This window comes from Vipera berus (assembly GCF_964194415.1).
Source record: "Vipera berus genome assembly, chromosome: 2".
Classification (NCBI taxonomy): Eukaryota; Metazoa; Chordata; class Lepidosauria; order Squamata; family Viperidae; genus Vipera; species Vipera berus.
This window is the reverse complement of record NC_138203.1, coordinates 174874305-174880304: the sequence shown is the minus strand read 5'-3', so window position 1 is coordinate 174880304 and position 6000 is coordinate 174874305.

Sequence of the window (6000 nt, the reverse complement as noted above, 5' to 3'; positions counted from 1 at the left end):
TTGCATTGATATACGTATTATATCCAATATATACTGTATATAAAGTGCTTTACATATTTGATATTTGGCATTGTAACTAAACCTGTTTTGTTGCTGGTCTTTTCAGAGCTTTCTTCAGCTTGGCTGGTGCTACAGTAAAGAGGGATGGGCAACTGGCGGCTCTCACATCACTTTTTTACTTTTTACCCCTTGAGATTACCCTGTGCTTGTGTTTATTAAAAACTGTGGCATAGTCACCTTACATTATGAGCTTGGGAAGAAATGAAAACTGTTTTGGTGAGGCCTAAAATAGACATCCAATACTACAATTTCAAGAGGAAAGAATACACCTCTCAAATTTCTCCAAAAAACAGTTCCTTGAAATTGTTAAGTGTAACAGCTGTTAACTCAAAGGTTGTTGACCCCCTACTGTAAAGCACTGGAAAAAAAGGCATCAGGATAATGATCACTCTGCAAACCATAGCTAATTTGATTATTCAAATCCCCATGCTATTTAATTCAGCTTGCATAACTAATTTGTTGCTCCTTATGCAACTCTATTATTTATAAAAAGATTGCTACAAACATAATTGAGGTCCTATTCTTATTAATTAAGGAGATTAGCATTTCAGACTGTCAGTGACAGGCCTTATCTGGTAGAGCTATTACTTTCTCATGTTTTAAGTGAATCTTCTGATTCTGTCTCTTATCCAGTTATAAACCCCACACACACACTATCCTAAAGCTTTTTTATAATAATAACAATAACAACAACAACAACAACAACAACAACAACAACAATAATAATAATAATAATAATAATAATAATTATTATTATAATTATAATTATAATTATAATTATAATTATAATTATAATTATTATAATTATTATAATAAAAAGAAGAAGCTGGCCATTATTTTTAACCAAGCCTTGTTAGAAAAATCTACCTCTCTTAACCTTCAATCAAATGATTTTGAGAAATGAGCTTCTTGGGGGAAAAAACCCTCAGCTCTTTGCTGGTTTAGATTCGGAAAGCAAAAATTTCTGGAACATCAGCTGTAATTATTATTTCCAAAAGAATGACATATATATGTCTTTTTTTGGGTCAATTCTACTATATACTGGATCTAGCTTAATGATGATTAAAAAAAAAACATTTAAAACATTTATTCCCTGCCTATTCTCAACATAGTTCTAGGCAGTTCACAATGTCAATAAAAAATACAGAAGTGTAAAAAAAATAGTAGATATTACCATAGCTGCAATAAAAATATTTAGATTATTGAAACAGTTATTTAATAAAAACACCAGTAGAATTATGCATTGAGGATTTTCCTAGAAAGAAAGATCTTCACCTGTATCTAGAGAGTTGCTAGTGAAAAGTGGGGCAGGTATACTGGAGACTGGAGACAACTATTGAAAGATATCTTTATTTGGGTTAACAATGGTTACCCAAAAGATAGCCTTACTGATTTTAGTGAGCTTTTCCTCCCAGTAAGTTTTAATAACAAGTTTTTCAAGTATACTTAGGGATATACATTCTGCTGCTAGGAAAGGAATATGTACTTTTAAATTTACTTATTCTTGGAGGTGAACACTACTGTGTCATTCTGTTCTTAGAATAAAGACTATACTTTATGGTATGGGTTTGTCTGCATGAAAAAAAAATATCTAGCACCCAAAAGAAAGAGGAAAAATACCAGTGTAACTGTCACTGTTTCAGATAAATTGATTATCAATCTGATACAATAATTTTGTAACCCACTTAACATTTTTTTTGACTACCAGAGGTTTTGTAGACTTTGTACTTTAGTAATGGTTTTTTTTAAAAATGTCATTTTTCTTTATTAAGTTCTCACCCCCAGTGCCATTTGAAATGGAAATACTGTGGGTATTCAAAGGCATGCACAGAGTTTTAGGTTCACTGACCTACAGAAGAATCATAGCTCAATCGGACCTTATAATTGTGGAATGCAAATGCATAAAGATTGCAGGTATTCTGAGATTTCCATCTTCAACCCAGAAGATTAATTACCACTTAGAGTTGGAAGTACCACATTAGATGAATGAAGTAGATTATATTACTCTTGTTCTTGAGAATTTTAAGTCCTCACAGCCGCAAGCTCTGTTCACGGTATCAGCTTGCACACAGTTGTCCTAACAGTTGTATCTAGTATTCATTAAAAGACATTTGTTACTAGAAGTAGCAGCAAAGTGGCCCTAATTGCCAATAGTGGGAAAGGAGAAAAATGTTATTTTGAATGTTTCATTTTTGTATCCATATTTGGAGATTTGCATTTAATCTTAATTGTGAACATTTGCTATAAGACAAAAAGTACTTGCAGTTTAGAAAAAAGTAAAAGAGATTTGCTTAAATATTGTGATCAGAAAGAGAAAATCAATTCCTCATTGACAGTATCAGACAGAGAAGAACTGCAAGTTTATATTAAGAGAAGGGATTATTGTAGGATGGGTTCTTTTTCTAAGGAGCCCTATGTCTTCTTTCCTGCTAATGCCCTTTATCTGAAGATCTTTCAGCTACCAGCTTAGCCTCCTCCAAGACGGTCCCATGTGCATGCTTATTTGACTTTGTGCTGTTCTTCATTGTATGTTTTTTGTACGTGGATTAGTGCAAGATTAGTGGAGTGTAAATCCTTAATCCCCTGGCCTCTGCAATATATTGTTTTCAATTTCCCGCAGGGCAGCACTGTTCCATCATGTAATTGTAAAGTATTTATCTGGGCCAGATTATATTTTTTTTTGTTAAAAAAAAAGAAATTAATATAATTTTAAATTTGGCATCTTCAAGCTGCCTTTGTTTAAACAGTGTATGATTCAGTGAATTTTAATGGTGTCTCTCTCTCTGTGTGTGTGTTTCTATATGCCATTAATGGTATTTTTTAAAAAGAATATTCAATATTTCTAAGTAGATTTTTGGAAAGCCAATTGGCAACAACAGGAGAGGGGGATCAACCAAGGGGTCCTTTCACGGTTGTTGTTGTTTTTTAAGTTGGCTTTGCTGTGGGTTTTTTCCCCTGAGCTCTTCACTATAACAAGCTATAAGAACCTTTTCCTCAATTAGCAACCTCAATGGCAATTTGCTTGCTGGCTGTCAGTACCAGTGCACATTCTGGGAAAGGGTTTGCATTTCACTTGATTCAAAATGCTGTCATTAATATTAATGTTATAATTAGCGTTACAAACTGTTAAATTACGACCTTAGCAAATTTTAAAATTTTTGTTTGACTCTTTTCATAAAGACCATGCTGCTGGGGCCATAGAACTTTATGACATCAAAGCACGGCACAGAATTTTTTTTTATTTCTTCAAACAACAAAGGTTGTAAACTCTGTAAAAAGAAAGAAATTTAAGTGATTCTTCATTGCTACCTTGCATTATCAGATAATAGGTCCTTTTGCTATATGATAAAGCATCGTCACTGTTTCAAAAACAGTTCAGACCTATTCGCCTAACCTAATCAAACATGTGGAAAATAGCAGAGGTTTTTTTTAAAAAAATAATTGAACATTATTTCTTTAGTGCTACAATGTTCAATTGTTAGTGCTCGAAGAGGGCTTAAATAGTAGGCAATTCTGTTCAGCTAAAGACAATCGACAAAGGAATTTCCTTAGCTGAGTTTGCAGCAGCTAGAATTCATGGGGCCAGAAGGGCAGCTGGGACTCCCCACAGGTATCTCAAGGGCCATTTGTTTACCTCTGAAAGTTATAGGACTTTCTTTTCTTTTCTTTTCTTTTTCTTTTTTTTTACAAAAATTTGTCTGTAAAGAGGAATTAGCTAATCCCCATTCAGGTCATGTCAAAGCTGAAGCGTTTTCCTTGGTCCTTTTTAAAAGTCCCATACAAGTCTTCCGTCTTTCCTGCAAAAGGCTAATGCAGCTATTATATGATCACCTCAACTCTCACTAACATTAACAGGAGAATAATAATCTTCTTTATAGACTACTATAAACTATAGGCCAGAAACATTCTTCATACAGTACTTTTATTCTTCGTTTCAGAAAAATGTAATTGTCACCTTCACGTACTTTTGAAAATGATCAAGATTCAGCTGGGTCATTTCTTAAATTCTTCCTATTTGGGTTGTTCATGCCTTCTTTTTAGAAATGAATGGAAGAAACCCCTCCCATTATATGAAAATCTAAGGTTGGTAAAGAGATTAAAGCAGAGCCACCAGACTAGGCAAGGTGACTTGAATATAATCTTGGAGCAAATCTATAGAAAAACATAATTCTAAGTCAAAACCAAATACTTTGTATACCAAGCCAATATATGGGGAATTGCTCCATAAAATCATGTTCTAAAAGAGAAGTCGTGGAGATATGGTTCTAAGCTACATAGCTATAGATTTTTTTTCTATAAACACTCTAACACAAATATTTGGTGATCATTTTAGTGATCGAATAATTGAGTGTCAAACGAGCAAGAGTTGAAGGCTAGAGGAGTCAGCTTAGATAAAAGAAAGGAGGGATCCAAGTAAATTGATTGGAATGTAGCAAAAAGCTTTTTAGACTCTTTGTTGTTTGCAAAAAGATCAGCCTATGTTGTTTGTTCTTTGAAAAAGTGAGTAGGCCTTTTGTCTAGGACAGAAAAAGATTCTTCAACTCTATGAAAAAACAGCCTGCAACCATCATATAGGGACGCGGTGGCTCAGTGGGTTAGGATGCTGAGCTTGTCGATCAGAAGATCGGCAGTTTGGCGGGTCGAATCCCAAGTGCCGCGTAACAGAGTGAGCGCCTGTTACTTGTCCCAGCTTCTGCCAACCTAGCAGTTTGAAAGCACGTAAAAATGCAAGTAGAAAAATAGGGACCACTACGGTGGGAAGGTAACAGCGTTCCGTGCGCCTTTGGCATCTAGTCATGCTGGCCACATGACCACGGAGACGTCCTCGGACAAATGCTGGCTCTTCGGCTTTGAAACGGAGATGAGCCCCTAGAGTTGGAAACGACTAGCACACATGTGCGGGGGAACCTTTACCTTTACCTTTAACCATCATATGGGAACATCATTAAAGTTATCAAATTGCTTTATCAAAGCTGCCCTAGAGAATTTAATTTTCCACACTCAGTTATTATCTAGTAAGAAAAGAGGATAATCATAATTACGGCAAAAACAGCCCTAACAGTATTTTAGATTATACTACGGCCTATTATTTTAAGTAGTAAAAATATTTCAAGTTGAAAATGTTGAGTTTTCAGCCCCTCTAAGCACATGCATAATATAATAGCTGAACAGATTGGCCATTTTCTAGAACTATTGTCAATGAAGAATATACTTCTGGCCTGACTCCATTTCAACCCCTTGGACAATCCAGAAAAACTCTTACTGTCTATTTCACTATAAACATCAGCTAAAAAAGAATAAATACTCATGTGTTTTATCAGCAACATTCTTTTGAGTAGAATCCCAGGAACACAAACATGCTACAATAAACATGCAAAGAATGCGATAAGTTTCATCCATGTAGTGTTCTCTCCACCCTGCCCCCGCCTTGTGTCTCATCTCCTGGTTTTTCTCTGCCAACTTTTATGGTTTTATGACGAGCTGTCATAACTACTATTGCAACTTTCTACACAACTTAGTAAACATATTTACTTGTACTTGAATTTCAGCAAAGATGAACATGGAGACATATAAGTCAAGTGCACGAGTGAAAAGATCCCAACAGAAGGAGCTGGAACGAAAAGGGGGAGTAGCGTTGAAAAAAGTAAAGATGATCTAAATTGCCTAAGCTTTATAACTCCAATCAGACGTAGTTAAATGCAATCAGTTATACAACTTAATTTTGGCATGGGTGTAAATAACAATTGATGCGTACATAGGGATATAGGACTATACATTTATATTAAGTCATTCAGTTGAAATAGGAGTATATTTAACTGGACTGTAATGGGGGCAATTCTGTAAGAAGGTAATCTGTGGCTGTACCAGCATATTATCTGTATGTTAATTATTGCTGATTAATTTCAGATTATCCTTTCCTCCTTCTTTTTATAGTTTTTT